Genomic DNA, 24,494 nt, shown 5'->3' on the forward strand with positions numbered 1-24,494 from the left:
GGAAATGGGAATTTTGGGGTTGTTCTGGGGATTTTTCATCATGAGTTTGGGGATTTTAGACTAACTCATCTGGCACCACTGTCTCAATGTAAACAAACAATCTGTCATAGCGGACTACTCGAATCTCCTCCAAGTTAATTCTTCGATTTTCGTCAATTCTTCGTCAATTCCTCCTTTATTATGTACCAAAGTAAGTTTGTATTACAAATTAATCTTATGATTGTTGTTTTTGTTATTACGTAATTATGTTTTCCAATGTATGAGTTCAATTTATGACAGGACCACCTGAATCCCATACGGTGACCCTATGCAAGTTTTGTTGTATGGCGTCCATTGGTCCACAACAGCACCTGTGCTTATGTAAAGGGGTGAATAACCGAATGGAGGTGGCTAATTCACAAAATTGTACAGAATTCAACTTTCATTTTAACAGCGTATTTTGTTTCCTATTGGGTTTTTATTGTAGTTTAGTACAATATTAATTAGGACATTGGAACTTACACAATCTAATAGATCTCTCAAAATACAGTGTTTTGAACCCCATGGCCTACTGTCGGCAGCCAATGTTAATGGAGATACAGAATTTAAGGAAAAAAGATGTTTATTTCACTAAGTATAACATTTAGGTTTCATGGTAATTTTGTATTGTATTACAGGGTGAGATTTCGAACAGAAAATATATGTTTTCCTATAGTAAATGACGTGATTTAACTGAATTTGATGTTCATTTCAATCGGAAACAAACAGGTCAACCAATTCGGCTAACTTTAAGTTGCCGAATTGGATGCTGTTGTTATGGATGAAATGAAGGTGAAAACCGGTTAGATCACGTTATTTCCTACAGGAAAACATATATTTTCTGTTAAAATGGTTAAATATAATCACTGATGACATATGTTGTGTTAAAATGTTTAAATATAAGCATTTCTTCAACGGTGTCACTTCTTTTAAACGAATGTACTGCGAACGATAACATTAGCAACGTTACCAATAATACACAGTGTTACCAACGATGACGTATGGTACACAGAGTTACCAACGGCACGATGACATTACTAACGATAGCAATGATAGATATTTCCATACGTATTTTAAATAATTACTCCATATAAGTTTTACTCAATAAATAAATGGTACAAAAAGGGCATAGAACCTAACAAACCCACCTAACCTATCCTAGTAGTATGACAGGTCACAAACTTCAGGTATTTACTGAAAACGGTAAAATTCTACTTACCTTTACGAACAAGACGACGAAACTTGCCGGTCACGGGAGTCTTCCATGGGGGTAGACGACTTTTTCCCAAAAATGTACCTTTATAGGAAGTAACGGTATAACCACAACAACGTTTCTTTTTGGTTTTAGGTATGCTGGATTCGGAATTGCAATAAAACACGTGAATATCTTTCCTGTAAGATAGGGGGGAACGACACTTGGGGCACTGCAAGCGTTGAGGAAATACATTGTGTGATTTCAGGAAAATATCAACATTGACAGAAGAATCATAAAAATCACCATGGAATTTAGCACATGCTTTTTGCTACGGAATACTGCAGCCGTTACAAGTATCTATAATTTCCTCCATCGTAAAATTCGAAAAAATAAATCTCACTCGAAATGACGGACATCTGACTAATTCAAAGGTTACAAAGGAAAAGGGCTTCGTGGAAGAGGAATGAACAGTCCACTTAAAGAGACAAAGGAAGGGAAATATCAGTTGTCAACCCGCTTGTGTAAACCTTGAATACGTATCGGTTCCTGATTGGTTAACAGAAAAATAAGGGAGTCTAGAGGGTAAACATAAATGAACTGGGTAGGGAAACTAGTCCAGAGGAAGAATTTATGTGAAACTGGGCAGTGAAAAGGAAATAACAAAAGAAATAAACCCAATTTAGGAAGATAAAATAGAATGAATGATAAATAATATTGAATGGGAATATAAAATGAGATGATTTTAAAAGGAATAGGATAATAAAATGGGAAAAAGCTTCTGCGCAGGGCAAAACTGGTATGCACGAACGGACGAACGTACGGGTGCTAATGTCTACATCGGACGTTGGCAGCACTGGTCACTGTATTTTTTCATGACACAATCTCTGCAACGGCGCCTCCAAAGTTTATCCAGATATACTGTTTTGTATTTTCCTCCGATTATTATAATTTCAAGAAGGTAATGTATAGAGAAGAAAAGGCTTGTTTTACGTTTATATATCGATTCCCCAGTATGTTTTCCCCACCCAAAACCCCGAGTTCCCACTGGGGGTCCCCCATTATTTGAGGATATAGATGTATATATATTTCTGAAACTATTCATTTGCGACGGGAACGAGTGTCATTTTCGAAGAGAGCGTAATTTTTTCTATAAGAAAAAGTAGTTGCTTTCCTAGGTTACATTGCCCTGTAATACACTACAATGAAACCGGTTTTATTTTCCATTAACAAAATTTTCCCAAAACTATTTCAGTAATTTCAAGCAAATTTTAATAAATAATTATTACGTTCATTTAAACCAACAACCATGAATCACTGGGTTATGATTATCGAGGAAATCAAATCTAACTTATATAATTGATAACCCCGAAATACTAGCCCACGGGCTGACGCCGATAGCAATACGTTCCGCCTGCCAGAACATTTGAGCAATGAGATCATGTTTAATCACTAGCGAAGTGAGCTTGCATCAGAGAAAAAGCGGTAAAATTGGAGTTATGGACGTGACAACATTTTGATCATATAGTTTTTCCTGTAGTAAATACTGTAATTTGCTTTCACTGAAATTGATCTTAATTTCAACAGCAAATAAACTGAAAAACCATTAGACAGTCTTAGATCGCGGATAGTGTTTAGATGATATTGATTAAAAATTTTACTCTGAAGATAGATATACATTATGCATATACATAGATCTGATACGTGTTTAGATGCATTACTATGTTATTGATAACTGTACTGTATTACACACTGATATTCCATTTGACAATTTCTGGACCTTTTGCCATGACATCGAAGATGTACGACGCCATATGCAAAGCTCTAGGCATGTCACGTTTTGTCGCCTCAGGTCAGATGGGAGGCGGATGCATCAATGAGGGGACGTCTATTAGGTTGAAGGCAGAAAGGTCTGTGTGAAGAGAAGCTTCAAGGAAAAGGTACCTTTAGCTCTTCTCATAAATCTAATAGTTCATGGAAAAGGTATTTCAACCTTATCACAGTTTTATCAAAAGTCCGTTGTTCTGTCACTAAATACAAACCCTCCGCTATTTATAGGGGAATTTGCCGAAAGATAAGCCATGATCATTTTAGCCAGGGAAAACCACCCCAACCACTAGATAGTGGTAAGGGTAGCTGGCTAACATGCTCACTCACACACCTTTGCTGAGAAACCATTTTGCTTTCTGGCTCGGTAGCAGATGGACATTGCCGCTCTCTCCCGTCAAGACTAGCCATTTGAATAATAACTTTTATGCTTTTACTTTTCCAACTGTGTGTACACCTTGTTCCATGCATACCTGTCCTGGTCCCGAAGGCCGCTGTTGCAGTACCATTATGTCCTCCCTTGAGACGGGACCCCACAGCCTGTGTCCGGCTTGCTAGGACCATCAGTGTGATCTGGACAACACCTGTGATGAGTGAAGGGAGTTGTCTGCCTCCCAGTGGGAGAGATATGGGCGCAGGAAAAAGAAGTCGAAGTGAGATTCTTCGCTTTTGGGGTCTTCCTCAAAGTCAAAGAAATCTTGGACCCTTTTTTTGACTACTCGATCTCATCCTCTACCGGTCCTCACTGGGGAACGGCTGATTAGCAGTGCAGCCCTGTTAACTCCAGGTCAACCTTGTTGGCCAAAAGATGGTGCTGTTTCCCCTAGCTATTCAGTCCTGCCCCTTCCCCTAGGGAGTGCCTGCTCTCTTTCTGATTTGTTAGTTTTCTGGCCATCTTTGGTCGTTGATGGTCCCCCTTCGAAGGAAGTTCTGTTCGAACTCTTTTAGTTGGGGGGGTGAGAGGAAGCGCACTCCAACTCTCTCGGAGGTGGAGCCTTCCACCAGTCTGACTTTTGGTCTCCTGTGGCTGAAGCCGAAGACTATACTTCTCCTCCGGGTATGGAGGGAGAGCAAGGTCCTAGGCATGTTCCTCCTTTGGGAGAATATCTCTCTCTTCCACGAGAGAGGGTAATTCGTGACCAGCATGCGGATTACGCCTATACTTCTCCCGCTAGTTCTGGGGGAAACCATAGTCCTAGGCACAGTTCTCCTTCGGGAGAAATTTTCTCTCCTTTGAGAGAAATTTTCTCTCCTTTGAGAGAACTTTTCTCTTCTTTGAGAGACCAGGCTTGTGATCAGAGTCCTCCCCTGAGGAATCTGCTTGACGTTTCCCTTCGGGGTCTGTCAAGTGAAGGAGTTTTTGACCCCTTGCCACCCCATGTGTGCTCCTCCCCCTGACATAATGAGATGCCTCTTTGAACCTTCATGTTCTCGTCTCGTGATTCCTTCTGGTTCTTATGACGCTTACGCTGAGCCTCTGGGCTCCTTAACCCTGTGCTTTTGGGTTCTCGTTACGTCGAGCCTTCAGGCTCGCAGGACTCCCGTTAGGATGAGCCATCGGGTTTCATAACCTTGAGCCTTTTAGCTCCTGTCTTGATGAGCCTTCGGGCTCTCATAACCTTGGTCTCCAGGGACCATGTTATGCAGAACTCCTAGGTTTTTCGTGACATGGGATTTTGCAGGTTCTCGTCGCATTGAATCTCTTGGTTCTCGTGACCGTAAGCCTTTGTGCTCTTGTGAGCTTGGACTTTTGGGCCCTCGTTATGTTGAACCCTGGGGGTTCTCGTGACTCAGAGCCTTCAGGCTCATGTGTCGTGGAGCCTTTGCGCTCTCGCTATGACGACCCCCAGGGATCTCATTGCCAGACATTATTTGGCCAAGAGAGATCGTATCCCTGTTTAGGAAAACCCTTTCTCAAGACGAGATGACTTCCAGTCTCGCCAACTGCTTGCCACGAACCAGGAGAAAGTTGCGAAGTATGCCATACAGGCTACTTCGTAGCTGGACCTTTGGTTGGTATCTGTGGGCCACTTGATCAGGTCTCAGGACTGGTCTTGTGAGTCCACAAGGAGGTTGATGGAAACCTTCCTCTTGTCCGGCACCAGAACGATTATGTTCCTCTCCCTCCAGGTTGTCAACCTGTGGGCGAATACCATCCTCAAGAGACGCTATTCGGCCATTGAGAAGTTCCATTGATAGCTCCCACAGACTGAGGTTGCTAGGCTGAGAACCTCCTCTTTCTATGGGAGTTCTCTTTTCGTGCCGGTAGACGTCAAGCGAGTGGTGGAAGTCTAACCAGGACTCCTTCCTCCAAAATGCCTTGACATCACGGCCGTACCAACCTCTGTCACAGAAGAAACGGTCTTCTTCCAAACCGCAGATGAATGGGGCTAGGATCCCAAGACGGCAGGGCCCTAATGTGTCTGGTAAGTCCTTTCAAGGTAACCGTAGAGTTTCGAAGTCCTCCCGTGGAGGTAGAGGGAACGGGATCTGGCAGAGGCCAATCCTGCTAAGACCGGAAATCCTCCCACTTATCCACCTGTGAGTTGATGCTTGCAAAGACGCTTGCGAAGGTGGCTGCAGCTTGGGGCCGAACCTTTGACAGTCGATGTGATTCATTCAGGGTATCACATCCCGTCATTTGATCTCTGCCTCCGCTGACTCGGGATCCAGTCCCTATGAGCTCCTATGTGAAGAGATCCGCAAAAGAGCTGGCCCTTTGGGCCGAAGTCCAAACCATATTGGAGAAGGGTGCTTTCCAAGAGGTCCTCAATGGATCCCCAGGCTTCTTCAGTCGACTCTTTCTTGAGAAAAAGGTATCTGGAGGCTGGGGACCAGTTATAGAGCTCTCGGTCAAACTTCGTTCTGGATGGAGACAGCTGACACAGTCAGACAAGCGATAAGACGTGTACACTGGATCTCAAAGACGCATACTTCCAGATCCCAGTCCATCTGTCTTCCAGGAAGTATATAAGAATCATGTTCAATCAGAAACAAGACCAGTTCAAGGTGTTGTGTTTTGGTCTTTTCTTGGCACCTCAGGTCTTTTTGAAAGTGTTCTTCCTAGTGTTATCTTGGGCTTACAGAATCGGCATCCGTCTTGTAAGATATCCGGACGACTGGCTGATTCTAGCAGACTCGGTGGTGACCCTTCTTCAACACCGAAACAAACTTCTAAGGCTTTGCCGAGATCTGGGGATCATGGTAAACCTGGAAGTCTCATCTGTTACGTTCCCAAAGACTGGTATACCTGGGCATGATAATAGACTCCAAATGGCACAAAGCATTTCCATCAGAAGAAAGAATTCAGAGGCTGAGGAAGGTAGCATGGTCCTTCCTCAGACGAGAAGAGCTACCAGCGCAGAGCTGGTTAAGTCTTTTAGGCCACCTATTATCTCTGTCCCGTCTCGTACCCAACGGTCGCCTCAGAATGCGATCCTGCCAGTAGCGACTCAAGTCTCAATGGAATCAGGCCTCCGATTCCTAGGCACCCTAGTTCGTCTTGGGCCAGAGGTACAGACGGACCTCAGGTGGTGGTTTGCAGACAAGAGCCTCCGCAAGGAGGTTGATCTTCTCGTCCCTCCCTTGGAATTGATGCTTTTTTCAGATGCATCAATAGGAGGGTGAAGCCCCACATGCTGCACCACACCATCTCTGGCCTGTGGTCCGAATCAGAAAGCTACCAGCATATAAATCTCTAAGAGATGAGGACAGCCTTCCTTGCCCTCCAACAGTTCCACCAGTTCCTTGCGGGTCACTCCGTTGTGTTGATGAGTGACAATACCACGGTAGTAACTTACCTAAACAAGCAAGGCGGTATTTTTTCCCTGCTCCTGCGGCATCTAGCAGTAGAGATACTCGGATGGACAGAAGACAACTCGGTGTTTCTATCTGCTCGCTTCATTCTAGGCACGAGGAATGTGCTTGTAGACAATCTAAGCAGAGCGAATCAGATAGTGGGCTCCGAGTGGTCTTTGAATCATCTAGTAGCCAACAAAGTCCTGACTTTGTAGGGTTCCCCGGCTGTGGCCCTGTTCAGGACAGCCCTGAATTTCAGGCTCCCACTCTACTTTTCCCCAATCCCGGACCCCCAGGTTCTGTGGCAAGATACATTCCAACAGCAGTGTGCCAACATCGATGTGTACTTATTTCCCCCATGCTGTCTGATGAGAAAAATTCTTAACCAATTCAGGTTAAGCAAGAACTTATCAGTGGCCCTAATAGCTTCGCTTTGGCATCACACCGAGTGGTTCCCGGACATTCTGCAGCTCGTGATGGAGCTTCCGAGGGAACTTCCTCCACCACATGATCTACTCAAACAGCCACATGCCAAATTCTTCCACAGAGCTATAGCTTTGCTTCGACTTCATGCCTGGAGACAGTCCAGCATCTCCTTTCTGAGGGGATTTTTGTAACGAGTTGCGGAAAGGGTGTCTAGACACTTCAGATGCTCTTCAGCGTCAGTCTACCAGGCTAAGTGCTCTGTTTTCTGAGGTTGGTATCGTGGAAGGGGTATCACTCCCCTCGATGCCTCTATTCCAACAACAGCGGAGTTGCTTGTACACCTTTGGGAAGAAATGCTTCTCTCGGCTTCGGCAGTCAAAAGCTACCGCTCAGCCTTAGGTCTAACCTTTAAAGAACTACTCTGTGGTGGAGGTTCTGCAAGAGGGCATGTGGAAGCATCAGGCGACCTCCACCGCCCACTACCTGCAAGATGTAATCACCAGGAACATGAATACGTTTTCCATTGGTCCTATAGTTGCTGCACAAATAGTCTAAACACCTTAAGTTCCTTGATGGACAAATAGCAGAGGGTTGAGGGCTAAAGTTACCTGGATTAGTCTGGGGAGAATGAGTAGAATGACTCGCGCCTTTTTTTCCTTCATCTTCTCCCCCTCTAGGGAATCAGCACCAAGTTGCTTTCATCCTGCCTTCTTAGTCACAGCCTCTCTCGGCCCGTCACATTGGTGGTCACTCCGGGGTCACCAATGTGACGGCTGAGAGAGGCTGTGACTAAGAAGGCAGGATGAAAGCAACTGAGTAACTTTATTACAGAACAGCAGATTATACATACATAAAGTCCTGGCAAAAAGGACATAAAAGCATAACAGGCAATTTCATGTTCAACCAACAACCAGTTCTGTTAACAATTAACGGTGAGAAAAACAGACATGTTTATTCAGGCCCCTATCAGTGCGAGGGGAGAGCGAAGATACAAAGCATAATATATACAAAAAAAAAAGAAATGTCGTTACTATGTACAGGGTACTGTACAATCGTGTGACACGGTTGGTACATCATCAACACGTGGTTGATTTCATTGATAAGTATCACCCACAGAAACTTCAAGTTTGCCGTGTAGTTTCGCAGTTCGATGATGTCTGCTTAACCCATTTCAGAAAAATTCTGAAAAGCCGTACCAAGCAACTCTCTCTCGATAGTTTCTTTAAAAAATCTACGAAGCGGTCTAGTGATCGTGATGAAGAGAAAGAAAGGGAAGCAAAGAAAACTAAGATTGAATCAAGTGAAAGTGTTGAAAATTAAAAATAAAAAAGAAAAAAATGTAAAAAAAAAATTAGATTAAAAAAAAATATATATAAGCTAAGTTAGGTTAAACTTCACGTAGTGTAAGTTAGAGTAAGTTACGGTACGTTATCGCAGTCACCATCTCTACCTCCTCGCCGACCGTCTGTCTCCTCCTGCGTAGCAAAGCCTACACCTGTGTTGGCCGGTCTCTTAGGTAAAGTGACAAAAAAAACACCTTTTTTATTTATTATTTCTTTATAATTATTCTTTTTTTACATCTCTCTTATATAATGCAATTGTATTATTGTTATGTACAATTATGAGTAGTAATTTATTAAGGAGTAATCATAGGTTTTTGGGCTGTAGAACAAATGATACAAATTACAGTGTATTCTTATGGGAATATTCGCTCCAACATACGATCGTTTTAACATACGAACCAGGTCCCGGAATGAATTAAGATCGTATGTAGAGGTTCCACTGTATTAGTCAAGGTGACACAGGAATTCTGAAAGTACCTGTCCTGGTGGCTGCAGAAGAGGAACCTGATGGAGCAATCCTCCTTACAGCTTCTTATCCTAGAACTCATCCTTTTGTCAGATGTATCCAGAGAAGGTAGGGCAACGCACATTCTAACTCATGCCACGTCAGGTCGGTGGACGAGAGGCATTGGCAAGAGGTCCATAAAAACGTCTTGGAACTGAAGGCAACGTACCTAGCTCTAATTCATTTCCAGGACTTGGTAGAAGATCACTCAGTATTGTTGATGAGTGACAATATTATAGTAGTGTCTTATTTCAACAAGCAAAGGAGGTCAGTTTCTCGGCCCCTTTACCAGTTGGAGGTCAGAATTCACTCATGGTTGGAAGACAACATCGTAAGCATGTGGGCACGTTTCATTCCAGGGAAATGAAACATGATAGTAGACAATGTAAGTCATCGCAGTCAAGTTGCAGTCTCAAAATGTTCTTTGTATTATCTGGTAGAGAGTAAACATGATTTAATGGGGTTCCCCAATAATAGACATGTTTGCCTTTCACCAAACAAGAAGTTTATTGCTCATCAGTGCCGGACCCAGCAGCATCACTTTAGGACGCGTTTCAACACCCGTGGGACGGCTTCGGCATCTGTGCCATCGTATTATTTGTCTTGTAAGGAAAATGAACGTCAGAGCTGTCATCACACCCAACCTCCCAGACCTTCCAAGTCTAACTTTGTACAACCTCCTATGTTAGTCGCATATGGAGAGATACCACAGGGCATTGGACTGGCTCTCTCTCTTCACTTTTGGAAGTTATCCAGCATCTTCTCAGAGAGAAAGGTTTTTCACAACCAACTGCAAAGCAACTCTCTCTTTAGCTGTCTTCATCAGCTGTCTACCAAGCAAAGTGGGCGGTCTTCACTGATTGGTGTCGTGGGAAGAACGTTTCGCTACTCGAAATCTGTATTCTACTAGTTGTGGATTCTCCTATTTACCTGAGGAATGAAAAACTTCTCATTTTCAGTGATTAAAGGCTATATCACTTAGCCTTGACGAGTCTTCAGACTAAGGAGTAGACCTCTCTTCCTTGTGGGAATTATCATGTTTGACCCGTCTTTTTGAAGAATCTTGTTCCCCACGAGAAATAACCATCAGTTTGGTATGGTATGTGACCAGGGTCCTTTGGTCACTCTGGAAGAATCCTTATAAATCCTTACGAAGGGATCTCACTCCTATGACAGTGTTAGCATTAGTTTCAACGAAAAGTGGGAGAGAGCCTGATGGTCTTACCGTATTTAGTGTTACTTTCTGGGCGGGGGAGACAGGTCTTGTTCTCATTCATTCAGGAATTTGTGGCAAAACCTCAAAACCCATTGATCACTAACTTTAGATTTGAATCCTTATCAGTATCATGGCTAAAGGAGACGACCGATAAGTCAGATGACTTTCTTCCATGGCCTGTAAGGGCAGTGAGGTTCTACATAAAGCTCACGAGATCAGGTAGACCCAATGTACAGTCTCTTTGTTAGTGCAGGGAGAACAAAGAAGAAAATCTCCAGACATACCATCTCCTCCTGGCTTTGTTAAGTCACAGTAGAGCCCTCTAGGAACAAGAGGAGGAACCATTGGTCTTTAGCCTTCAGAAAGAACCATTCACTTGCTCAAGTTTTGAAGACAGTAGCTTGGAAAAGACAGACCATCTTCACAGTGCACTATCTCTGGGATTGCTTCCACAGGTCCCTGGACACATTCTCCATAGGACACTGTGGTACCAGTAGATGCCCAGCGAGTGATGTAGCAACCTCGCTCCTTCCGAGACGTAGAAGCATCTTGTCTAAGATTGGCTTTCTTCCTTCTTTTCCTTCCTTCCGTCTCTTGGAATCAGCCGAAGAAGGTTTATAGTGCTGGGAGGGACACAGGTGTAGGTGGGCATACTAGTGATGGGTAGTTATTTTACCAAATAGTTCAAGTGTGGAATCTCCACAATTCTTGCGAAGGGTGTTTGACGGTTAAGGCAAACCCAATACCTATATTAGTCCATGACAGGAACTATGCTCTCACTGAAGATAGGTTCTTGTATTAAAAGCTCCTTTACCGCACAATAGGTCCTTCACCCATGGGTCATGGGTTGCAAGGATCCTTTGCTCTTGTTACCAGACTTAGCATCACGATCCTGGATTGCTAGCTAAATGGACGAGCGAAACTTCATCCCTTGTAAGGATGGCTTCCCCATTAAAAGATGAAGGCTTGCATTTGCTTAGGAACAAATCACAAATTCTAAAAGTAAATAAGGTTGTGATGGCCTGGTGGTAGCGTCCTTGTCTGGGGATTGCCAGACTGGGGTGTGAGTCCCGCTTAAACTCGTTAGTTCCTTTGGTCGCTGCAACCTCATTGTCCTTGTGAGCCTAAGGAGTGGGGTTTTGGGGGAGCCTATAGGTCTATCCGCTGAGTCATCAGCAGCCATTGCATGGCCCTCCTTGGTCCTAGCATGGGTGGAGAGGGGGCTTTGGTGCTAATCATATGTAATATGGTCAGTCTCTAGGGCATTGTCCTGCTTGATAGGGCAATGTCACTGTCCTTGGCCTCTGCCATTCATGAGCGGCCTTTAAACCTTTAGGTTTTACTTCTCGCTGCATCTACCCCAAGTCCCAGGCAGAATGAAAGTGGAGGCTCGGAGCATTGTCAGACCCGGACCACAAGGGAATACTGGGTGGCAGTTGCTAGGACCTCGAAAATTCTACATTGGCCGTTTCCAGGTTTTGTCAGAATCTACCCTTACCAAAGGACGTAGGTTTGTATAGCTAGGAAGAAATAATAGTATAAATTACTTTTATGATTTGTAATATTTTGTATTTTCTTCATAAATTCAAGCTTTATAAACACTCCTAATGCTCTTATAAACCTATTATACTCTCTTAAACCCTTTTTTGATTCAAAATTTATTTTTACTGTAGACACATCCGTAGGTATGCATAATTGAGAAAATTTAAATCTGATCAATCACTAATTTATGTACAGTACTGCTCAACCAGGCTACTCCGTTGACCTAAAAGTTTGTCCTTTTTCTGTGGCCCAAAAGGACAGCTGTATTTGATATCAACAGGATTTTAATATTACTGATGTTTTACTTAATTGTACAGTACAGTGTTCAATAATTATATATGTAATAGTCACATTTCAGTATCATCTTATGAAATAAAAACACAGAGAATGTACGTCTGTTCCATTGTTTACGTTTGTAAGCTCTTTGTTACCACAGTCTATGTTTCCAAAATCAGCTGACTAAGAAAAACTACTGAATGACTTTTTTCTTGCTATAAGAGAGTGGTTGATCTTGTCGTCCTCTAGGAGAGAGTTGCTCCAGGATCTGAACAAGCTTGTTGCACCAATGTGGGTATCGTGATCAATTGACAGAAGTCGAGTCTTTTCATCTTGTTGCCTGCTATTTAGAATACTCCACAAACTGTTGACAACCTCGAATTTCAGGCAAACCCTGGGGGCTCCTAAGTGGCCACACGCTGAATGGTTTCCAGATTTGCTGGTGATCTGGATCGAGGTACCGGTACAACTATCGTAGTAGCCCGACCTTCTTTGTCATTTCCATATGCAGAGGTTTCACAAGTCAGTGAAGTCCCTTTTATTGTACAGTGGAGGCTATCCAACATTGCCTTCCAGCGAAAGGGTTTATCTGAGATATCTGGATACCTCCATAGATCCTCAGCAGCTATTTTGTAGGGAAAGTGGGCCATCTTCTGTGATTGGCATCATAAACTGGGAGTCTGCAACTAATCGCCTAAGTCTTTATCTACCTTCACCAAGAAGAGCTTATCTCAGTCTCCTTGGCAGCCTTGAGCCAAGCCTTCAGCTTGAAAGGCCTGGACCTTTCCTCTTCATGGGCACTGTCCTTGATGATGAGGAGCTTCAAGAACTCCTGTCCTGTCCTTGGACGTCTCAAGATTTCTCGCCGTACAAGCCACTAAGAAGAGCATCAAACAGGTGTCTTGACACTTGAGACCTTTTTCTTGCTGGCTCTAGCCTTGGTGAAAAAGATAGGGGAACTTCATGGCATTTCATATTCTATTAACCATGACAAGGGATGGAAGATCTTGACGACCTTTGTTCCAGAGTTCGTAGCTAAGACACAGACACAAAACCTAGCAATCCACGACCCAAGGTTCGAGTCCTTCTCCATCGCTTCTTTCCTCTCCTAGATGCGACTAAAAATTGGCATGACCTAATTCTCTGTCTTGTGAGGGTGTTATCTCAAGAGACCTCGGCACTTTGGACCGGAGCAGAAAACGTTGTGCCTTAGCACTAGTAGGGTGAAAAAAGCCCATTTTTAAGAGTACACCTCCTTTGGCTTTGCTAAACCATCAAACACACATACCCGACCCCGGAGGAAGCCACGCTGCGGCGCTTCGAAGTCGCGACCCAACAAAGTCAAGTATGGGCTCTACCCTCGCCTTCAAGAAGAATCTGTCTGTGGTACAAGTACTGGAGGCAGCACTTCCTGGACACCTCCTCTTTAGTAGCTGTAGCAGATGCTGCTCAGCATGTTGTGCAATAAAGTCCAAGAAAGAAAGGTAAGAATATCTGGCCCTTTCTTCCTTCCTTCTCTCTTGGGGTTCTAGCAGTCGCTCTGTTATGGGGTTGGACCAGACGATGGATGTAGTTAAGCTACTTAATATAATACATTATGGTTTTTCATAGAATTATTTTCATCATTGTTCTTTACAAGTAGAAGGATTGAGAGATCGTGGGCTTTTCCGTTACATTCGGACACTCGATCTCAAAGGATTTGGAGACTCCTAACACTCCAACATATCTATGCTCAGGTAGTTTGAATAAGTCATGACTTTCCTTCTTTTTACAGGACCAAAGTACATTGACAATTCCTGGGTCAGTAAAGCCAGTCAGTTTAGTCCAATAGGGGCTTCCATGCCTCCCAAGGATACGTATCGAATAAAAGGTCAAAGCTTTGTTTGACGTATGGGAATAAATAAAAAACTTTTAATGACTTGGGACTTTCAAGTTGCAGTACCTACTGCCTGATCCACCCCGCTCGTCCTAGGTAAAACTGTGTTTATCTTCGCTGAAGCTTTATCATAATAAAGGTCTCAGGTTCGAATGGATATTTAGAGATTTTTAACATTTTGAGAAAAGAAAATATATTTCTATTTGACTTAAATGTTGTGTTGGGAAGCTTGATAAAACTGGCTGGACTCACCAGGGCAATTTTGAAACTATTGGTATCTCTTGGTATTCTTTAGATTTTCATCATACTCTATTTACATACACACACACACATATATATATAAATTTTTATATTTCACACATTTGCTTATACAGGATATACAAACCATAACTAATCCCATTAAGGTTTTGTAACCAGTGATGTCAAACCCTTTTTTTGTATGAAAACTTTTTCATTTTTCAGATTCCTCAACTTACGTATTGATATTAAACGAAACCTTCCATTTCCCCAGTTCCCCAAGCCTGTGATAGCTGCCATTCACAATGCGTGTGTTGGAGGTGGGGTGGACCTCTTCTGCTCGGTTGATATACGTTACTGCACGTCGGATGCCTGATTCCAAGTAAAGGAGGTTGATATTGGTGAGGAATTCTCTCTCTCTCTCTCTCTCTCTCTCTCTCTCTCTCTCTCTCTCTCTCTCTCTCTCTCTCTCTCTCTCTCTCTCTCACAGATATATGGGTGTTCCATCCCTCTTGTTTTTACTTTTGAATACAAAACAAACATTTCACAATTCAATTTCTGACTTCCAGCATTATGGAATACTGCCTCATGATCAGTTGTTGTTTGTTTTGTTTTACTTTGTTACAACACAAAGACAAACTATTATCGTCCTTCTCTTTAGGAAAAGGGATAAAAAGGAAGCTGGAACACTTCACCCAGGTGTAAACAACCATCAAGGAGGCAGCTCGCTGTAACCCCACATGATTCCACCCATCAGAGAGGACAAGTGTGCTGGGTTTTTTTTATTGCCTTCCCCTCTACTCGTCAGGCGGACATGCCCGTAGGTGCTGCCCCATACTTGCAGCGCCTTCATGAGTAGCGCAGAAGTAGATCCTCACAGGCTGTGTTGGTCCTGCAGAGGCCACGTATGCTCCGAGGCCTCTCCATGCAGCAAGTGTAGGGAGTAGCCATCCTCCTTGTGGGTGTTGGTTTGGCAGTAGGAAGAAAGAGAAGTCCAAGAGGGATTCTTCCCCTTCAGGGTCAACCTCAAAGTTGAAGAAGTCCAGGGTGCCCTTTTCATCCTCCAGAACTCCCTACTCGAGTAGGAGTGATGGTCGTTTAAGCCTTGGACAAACAGGTCATGTCGTTTTCCCTTGCCAAACGGCAGCACCTCCTCCTCAGGGGGACTCCCCATCTCTTTCTTCACACAGCTGATGCCTCATGAGTGCTGTGGTGATCTCTGGGGGAGTCTAGACTCCCTTTCAGAGAAGCTTTAGCAGTTCCAGGAAGCTCTAGCAGTTCCAGGAAGCTGTTCCAGTTCCAGGAGGTGAAATATCACCTGTAGGTCATTGCCCTGGTGATGTCTTCTCCTCAGCAGCTGGCGCTCTCGCATGACCGGCCCATCCCGAGCCTTCTCTATACCCTCCTGCTTTTCATAAGGTCTCTACTTCAGCTGTAGCTTGGCACCGTACGAGGTCTTCCTCATTGGACCTTGGTAGCTCTTTGGAGCCCTATCACTAGGTTGTGACTCAGCTTCAGCGTGATCTCTCCTCCAGTAAGAGGTCACCTTCTACTAGATCTTTGCCTTCCTCAACTTCACTTTGTCAGACCTTCTCCCTCCTCTAGATCTTCACCCAATAGATCTTCTAGACGTGAAGCCCTCTATCCCCTGGAGCATTTTGAGTGGTAAATTCAGTTGGAACAGAGACTTCCTCCCACCCAAGAGAATATTTCAACATCAAACCATTGTTCCCTCTCCTTGGGTGGTGTCATAGCCTCTGTACCTTGGTCCTCTACTATCTTGGGGTAGAGATCTCTTTACGCGAGGTGTCTCAGGCACACTATTCTATCTTATTACTCATTTTTCTTATTTTTTGAATATCTTATAGTTGAAATATGAAAGATCCATTTTAATGTTGTTCTTAAAATATTTAACTTTGATTGTTCATTACTTCTCCTGAAGTTTATTTATTTATTTCCTTCTTTCCTTTCCTTACTGGGCTTATAGCTTCTTGCTTTTCCAACTAGGGTTGTAGCTTGGCTTGTAATAATAATAAGGATTAGTCTCCTATAGTAAAGGTTGATGGTTTCGATTTGTGTTGGAATGAATGAACAATTTTTTTTAAGAATAATTTGTATATTTCCAAAGTATACAAACCTTCACTAAAACTTTCCCGCCATCACAACAAACCCCCAGAACAAGTCCCGGCTGCAATCCAAGTGCGGTTACAGCGAGACGTCTCCCTGCCACCCACAGGCTGTTGACACCTTGTTAAAGCTTTGACTGCCTTTTATCCATTCTCCTATAGTAAAGGACTCGAGTTTATATAGTTAGGAAAAATATAAATCATCTTATAAATTTTTCATCTTTATCTTATTAAATGACCATCACTGTTGCCCTTTCTCTCTCTCCTCCTCTTCTTTGCTAATCATCTTATCCATCATTATATCCAGACCATTTCAATTTTCAAGAGTCCTTCTGCAGAATAGTAATAAGCTAACATCTGTGAGTAACCTCAACTTACAAACTTAATAGGTTCTAAAATTGTTTACATTTTGTCCTGTGGTAGACTTCACCTAACTCACATTCTTAGGATTTTCAGATGTAAAAGTCAACAAATAATTCGGTTTCATATTGCAAATGTCCTCTTGCTTTCTGCATTCAAGTTATGTAATATTATTTATTACATCTATCATTATGAACATGTGATGCAATATCTAATTTTAATGGTTTCAATTGGTTTTTTGTTTGCATCAACGAATGTTTGTAAGTTTAAGACCTTCTGCCTCAAAGGTATCCTACAGCACGCTCCCTTCTTCCAGGAATGGCCGCCGACGTGGGTACTTTGCAACGTCTTCCAAAGATCATCAGCAACGAGAGTTTGGTTCGGGAGTTGGCCTTCTCTGCCAGAAAGATATTCGCCAGCGTGGCAGAAAAGGGTGGCCTGGTGTCCCGCATATTCGACAACAAAGAGAGGTTTGTCCGTGGCTCCTTGGCATATCTGACAGCCTACCACTGAATTACTAAGTCATTAATGCCTTATATGCATTTAATCACAGAGGGAATGTAATTGAGGAACCCTGTGTGCAACTGTACCCTCACAAGCTGAAGGCTTTACCTTCCCCGCTTGCCAGTAGCAAAATGTCATATTAATTTGTCCTCCAAGTTGGGAAGGTGGTGACACTACTGTACAATATAGTGGCTCTGATTCCTTAGCTTATTATATGATCTGGAGTTGAATGGATAAAGCTTTGACTGGCTGCTTTAGTTTTCTCAAAGTTTTTCATTTTCAGTTCATTCTCCAGTTTATTTGATACTTATTAAACGTAGCTTTGTTCCTCTGCGACATACAAACCCTTGTCCTTTAATTAGGGAGATTGTTTCGGTGCAAGTTGGAATCGATCGTTGTAGTTGGGTCTATCCAACGCCAGGTGGTGGGCTGGTAAGTTGCTCTCCTTCTCCAGTGAAAGAAGACTCACTTTAGCTTCAGCCGCTGTTGTGTCCAAATGTATAAAACATCTTCCAAAACTTCTAATCCTTTTTCTTTGCTGTATGATGGATGAAAACAAAATGGAATCAGGGACTTGGTGTTTGGCGGGGGAAGGATAGACGCTGCAACTGCTTCGTGTCGAAGCCGGTTGTAGATCTTCACTCCCTCTGTGCCTTTTGTAGCAGGCATGCCGTTCACAGGCATCCTTGTGTTCTCAATGTCGATTGGAAAAGTATTATAAAGGTAGCATATTAAGAAATATCTCAAATCCTTATGAAAAGGATATTACCTGTTGCCCAGTTCTAAGGGTTGAGTCAGGCGTCCAATGACACTTGGCTATTCCCCCAGTATGATTTAGTCATTCCCTTGTTCCATTACTAGAGGCTTTATACGGAGTTGATTTCACTTGTACAACATTGTACTGCTCCAACAACTAAATAAATTCCTGGGAAATAAACTCAGGGCTGTTGTCAGTTAATATCTGGACTGGAACATGCAAAATAACCAGAAAAACTCAATCTTCATGTGCTTGGCATATCATGCTGCTCCTCATATTCCCTATGGGTACTGCCGTCACAGTGGTCGACTACCTTCAGACACCCAATAAAACCAGTACTAGTTGGGAGACTCACAAGGTCCATAGTGACCAATTCAAAAAGAGAAGAGGTCACTATTTTCAAAGTTGGCAGCGGCAACAACCTTCCGCGAGATCTTAAAATTCTGACATTTTCAACACGTTCAGTACATATCCCTGATTACACTAATCGAGGATTTGTGCCAAACGCGTTGACGGAGTATTGCAATCATTTTACCTCTTCCCTAGTGAGCATTTTGCAGGTGTGTCTGCCACCTGGTCTGTCAGGAAATTGAAGTTGTCTACAGGTACTGCTGAGCTATTTGGGCTCTTGTTTCACTAGCAGACCCTGGTGCACCTCCAGGTCAGACCAACATCTTCGTCGGCGCCCACTCGTGTCCGAGTATTGGGTTCTGTCGTTAGCCATCAGCCTCCTATCTATGGGGTGGGTGCTTATGCCTGATGTGGCTGCTAAGTCCTAGTCTGTGGTGGAAGAGTCGCGGACAGTGTTCACAAGGGAGGGTAGGTGGTGGGCGGGGCTGTTCTAATCGCTCTCTCCTTCTTCTCCTCCTAGCCTCCTCATTTTGTCTCCTCCTCTCCTCGAAGTCCATGGTGCCATGGTGTACTGTACTCCTCCCGGTTTTCCTGTCCCTGGCTGTTTCTTCCCATGAGGAAGGATCGATGTCAGTTAGAGCCAGGGTGCGCTTTAGTTGATCTTTATAGCGCATTTTCGGGGCTCCTCGTGGTCCGGTGCCCTCTTAATGAGAGAATGCCTTGACGAAGTCATTGAGCTTCAGCACGGCATTTCATTCCCGTGCTGAATCTTGGTGACGGGCAAGAGGGCTCTCGAACTTCGTGAAATTGCTCCCCCAGTTCGAATCTAAATTTCTCTCTTTCATCTTTTTCTTCTGCTTAATATTACTTCGACCTTCTCCTAATTTCATCAACTTTCTTTCATCTTGCTGTCCTATCTCTATGATTATTATCTTTCTTACTTATATATATATATGTAGATGTATGCATATATATATATTTATTTATTCTATTTGCTCATTTATTTATTTATTTATTTTTTTTTCTATTTTATTTAAATGGCGTGGATATTTCCACATTCGTTATTACTGCCTGCTTAGATGAATGGGAGAAGGGATCACGGTTGGGAGGTATTCGCATTCAAAGCTATATATGAGAGTATTGGATGATCTCAGCCATCCCAAAGATGGTTTGGACCTTTTTGGCGGAACTACTCTCAAGGGTTGGGTCATCGGAATCCAGGGGGATCCAATCCTTGAGGTGGGACTCTTGGCTTTTGGCCGGAAGCCCATCATTACAGATATGGGGAGGATGAGTCCATATTACTTTGGTCTCAGTCCTAACAGGCGGGTTTAGCTTACACCTGTGCCTCTATATCTGTTTTGATGCTATCCTTCGGGTAGGGTATGGAGTGGACCATCTGGGAAGTATACTCTCATTGTGCCGATAGTGGAGAATACAAATTTCCTTTCCAACGTATGATACTTTCTTATAATTCTCAAGCAGGTACCCCAACCAAACAACAACAAAAACCTGAAAATCCCACCCTTAAATATGGACCCTTCAAATGCTGACTCCCCATCCCCTGGATTTGCTGACTCCCCCCCGGCACTGTTGACGACTTCTGCTAATTCAATTAAGGAAAATTCTGTTGATGACTTAGGAACAAAAAAGGACCCCTCTACTAATGTTTCAAAACCAATTAAGTCGGGTAACAAAGGGAAACTAAGAATTCTTCATGTTACCCAAATTCCAATAAATACTGATTATGATATGATATATAAAGCATTTAGATGCTATGGAATGATAAAAGAAATTAGAATGAAACTTGAAAATGAAAAATGGCATTCATGGATAACTTATAATAATCATGAAGAAGCATTCAATGCAATATGTAACATCAATGATATCAAAATTAATAACCTAAATGTCATGGGTGCCCTATGTGATAAGATACCAAACAGTTTGGATGTATATAGACCTGCTGACTGGTTTGAGAAAGATATAGATTTAACTATGCTCCCCCAAAGAAAGCCGAAACCACCAATGTGGCTTGTTGCCGAGCCTAAAGGGAGTAATGGGAATTATTTTAAAATTAGCAAACTAATTCAGAAAAAGGTAGGAACCATTGCACCTGGTGATATATCTCGCTTTGGGAAAAATAGCTTCCTAATCCATGCTAAATCATTCACGCAATCAGTAATACTGTCTAACCTTACGACAAACAGTGATGAGGATATGTTAGATGTCAAACCCCACCTAAACTTTAGTTATGGAAGGGGAGTAGTCTTCAATAAAGATCTTTACGAATTTACAGAAGAGGAAATACTAGCCATGTGCCCATTAACAGTGTGGAAAGTCCATAAGATTCCTGGGACGTCAATGATTATCCTTACTTTCCAGGATGCTGATGTGCCTTTCCACATCGATATTGAAAATGAAAGAATAAAAGTTCGACCTTTTAAACAAAAGCCCTTACAATGCTTCAAATGTTTCAAATTTGGACATCCTTCTAAAGTTTGTAAAAATGAAAAAATGTGTAGCATCTGTGCCAGTCCCTATCATGGAGAGTGTACACTTGAGCCCAGCTGTTTGAATTGCAATTCAAACCATAAATCCACTGACAGGAGCTGCGAGATTTATAAGTTTGAAGAAGCAGCCCTCAACAAATCCAGTGTAGAACACATAAGTGTAGGACACGCCAAAAGACTACTGAAAAAACCAAACAGCTATGCAAATGCACTGAAATCAAGAGAAAATATACCACAGGAGACATCGAACCCACATAGTGCTGCCAGTAATTCCCAAAAAGGAAATACATCATTTAATGATAGTAGAGTTTTACGTGACAAGGTAAGCATATTGCCTTCCAAGGCTTTACCACTGTGTATTAAAACTGCAACACTGCCCACTTCTATACAAACTTCATCCCTCATTACCAACAATAGTGCTAACCTCTCTCAGGCCATGTCCTTGCCTGATTTGATGGAAGTTCCACCCGAAACAAAGTTACCAGGTGCACCTGTGGTAGGGAAGGTGCAAAAACCTGGTAAATCCTCACCACTGATAAATAGGAAAAGAGAGAGACCTCCTTCTCTCTCTCCACCCTCCATTAGAAACGTCAAGGTTATGACATCAAATAAATTTGATGTTTTGTCTGTTGATGTTTCTAATGGACCAGAAGATAAACTGAATAAATCAGAAATTCAAGTTGAGGTCCACCATCCACCTCAACAAATAGATCAAAAGGATGCAAAGAAAAACACAAACATAAAACCCATTATAACAAGACCACCTCTGAAGAAACCTACAGGTAATAATGTTAGATTAAAAACTGCTAATGGGAAGACCTCATCCAAGATGTCTTCCAGAAATAATCCATAGTTTTCTCCTCCATTTTGCAATGGAACTGTCAGGGTTTGAGGGCCAAATATGAAGAACTTAAGCTCCTAATTCATGAGCATTCCCCCATAATTGTATGTCTACAGGAAAGTATGCTTGATTCTAACACTCCTAGTCCTCGAGAGTATGTTAGCTATAGAACACCATATAATCAACAATCAGGGAGCCATGGCGGAAGTCTTGTATACATTCGTCGAGATGTACCCCAAATACCTATGTCTATACGTACAACCCTGCAGGCAGTTGTTGTACAAATTGATATAGGGAGAAAATATACAATTTGCTCTCTGTACTTACCTCCAAATGATATTATTTTATATGATGACTTAGCAGAGGTCATTCAACAACTCCCTCAACCATTTCTCTTACTGGGAGATATGAATGGTAGACATCCTTTATGGGGTGATATCCTAGCAAACACAAGGGGCAATATTATCTCATCAATTGTGGAGAATGAGGATGTGGGACTCCTTAATACAGGAGAGCCCACACACTTCCATGTTCAGACAGGTACCTTGTCATGCATTGACCTTTCAATTGCAAGCTCTAACTGTCTTCTTGATTTTGATTGGAGGACATTAGATGATTGGCATACTAGTGATCATGCACCAATCATTATAAACACCAACAATGGTCCACCTTTACAGAGATCGCCACGATGGAATCTTGACAAGGCGGACTGGGAAAAGTTTTGTGAGCTAAGCGAAATTGAGGGGGATGCTGAACAGGTTGAAAATATCGATGATGCCATAGACTTACTGAATGGAACTCTCCATACAGCAGGAGTCAATTCAATTCCCAAAACAACAGGGTTATTCAAACGACGACCAGTCCCGTGGTGGTCTTCAGAACTAACTGCCCTCCACAGAGCCACAAGAAGATCTCTAACACGATTGCGTAGACTCCGAACCGATGAGAATTTAATTATGTACAAGAAATGTAGAGCACAGTTCCGTCGTGCCATGAAAGAAGCAAGGCGCCAGTCATGGATGTCTTTTGTTTCCTCCATTAACAGTAGAACACCACCATCTTCTGTGTGGAGGAAAGTAAAAAAGATAGCTGGCAAATTCACCCCCAACCCACCACCAGTGTTGAAGGTGAATGGTCAGTATGTAACTGAAGCAAATGATGTTAGCAATGCCCTGGCTAGTCATTTTTCAAATGTATCCAGCAAGTGTGTAGGAGCCCCTGGTCACCAGTATAGGAGCGTTGAAGAAAAGAAAATTTTAGATTTTGGAACAAGAAGAGAAAAGAGTTATAATTCTCCTTTCACTGAAAGAGAATTTGATTCCGCACTTGCTCATTGCAACGATACAGCCCCTGGACCCGATGGAATTCCATATGCAATGATTAAACATGTACATTTTAATACAAAGCTATTTATTTTAAGCATTATTAATAGAATATGGCATGATCATAGTTACCCAAGTGTTTGGGAACTAGCCATTATTTTAGCCTTTTTAAAACCCGGTAAAGACAAGTTTTTAGCAGCAAACTATCGTCCTATTGCATTGACATCTTGTTTATGTAAAATCATGGAGAAGATGGTCAATGCAAGGCTGATATGGTACCTTGAAAAGAAAGGTATTTTATCACCGATTCAATGTGGATTCCGAAAAATGCACTCAACGACTGATGTGTTGATACGACTTGAGTCTTCTATTTGTGAAGCCTTTGCTTCCAAACAGCACCATGTTACAGTATTTTTTGACCTTGAAAAGGCATATGATACCACATGGAGATATGGTATACTTAAAACCATTCATGAAATCGGATTGAGAGGAGAGCTGCCACTATTTATTCAGGCATTTCTTTCACATAGAGTTTTTCAAGTGAGAGTTGGGGAAGCTCTATCAGAGAGTAAGTGCCAGGAAGAAGGAGTTCCTCAGGGAAGTGTGCTGAGTGTAACCCTTTTTGCACTAGCAATTAATGGGATATCCTCAGCCATTCTCCAGGATGTTCTCCCAACATTATTTGTGGATGATCTCTCAATATCATTTGCTGGAGCCAGAATGGCAACGGTTGAGAGAAAACTACAGCTCTCAATTGACAAAATTATCCAGTGGGCCGATATGAATGGATTTAAGTTCTCAACAAGTAAAACTACTATTGTACATTTCTGTCGTATACGGGGAGCACATCCAGACCCGGATATATACATTAAAGGTCAACGGATACCATGTGTATCGGAAACCAAATTTTTAGGTTTGATATTTGACTGTAGACTTACATGGGTTTCTCACCTAAAAGCACTAAAAGCAAAATGTGTTGAAGCTCTGAATATTTTAAAAGTATTGTCCCATACATCATGGGGGGCAGACCGCAATACTATTTTAAAATTATACAAGGCCTTGATTTTTTCCAAAATTAGTTATGGTTGTGAGGTATACTCTTCAGCCACCCCAAGCCGGTTGAAAATATTAGATTCAATACATCATGCAGGTATTAGATTGTCCACGGGAGCATTCAGAACATCACCTATCCCAAGTCTCCTTGTTGATGCTGGAGAGTTACCACTAGACCTTTACCGGATGTCTTCTATCCTTCGGTATTGGTTTAGATTGCAAAGACTCCCTAATTCTTTAGCCTTCCAGACTGCAAGCCTTGTAAGGCACCCAACATACTTTGAAATGCACCCAAAATCTCCTCAACCCTATGGCTTTCGGGTGAAACAATTATTAAACAGTCTGGATATAATTAGATGTAAGGTACTTCCATTCAAGATATCATCAACGCCTCCATGGAAGTTACCAGAGATA

General features: G+C 42.5%; 2 long non-coding RNA genes across 2 annotated transcripts in view; one reads left to right on the top strand and one right to left on the bottom strand.

Annotated features, from left to right (window-relative positions):
• The window catches only part of LOC137633954 (uncharacterized), a 149,150-nt gene that overhangs the window by 83,450 nt on the left and 41,206 nt on the right, over positions 1-24,494 (bottom strand). The window lies entirely within an intron of this gene.
• LOC137633544 (uncharacterized) lies at positions 2,993-17,206 on the top strand. Its single transcript, XR_011042263.1, has 3 exons — positions 2,993-3,150; positions 14,531-14,657; positions 17,059-17,206. It is a non-coding gene; the product is annotated as an uncharacterized lncRNA (long non-coding RNA).

The sequence above is a fragment of the Palaemon carinicauda genome, chromosome 43 (assembly GCF_036898095.1).
Source record: "Palaemon carinicauda isolate YSFRI2023 chromosome 43, ASM3689809v2, whole genome shotgun sequence".
Lineage (NCBI taxonomy): Eukaryota > Metazoa > Arthropoda > Malacostraca > Decapoda > Palaemonidae > Palaemon > Palaemon carinicauda.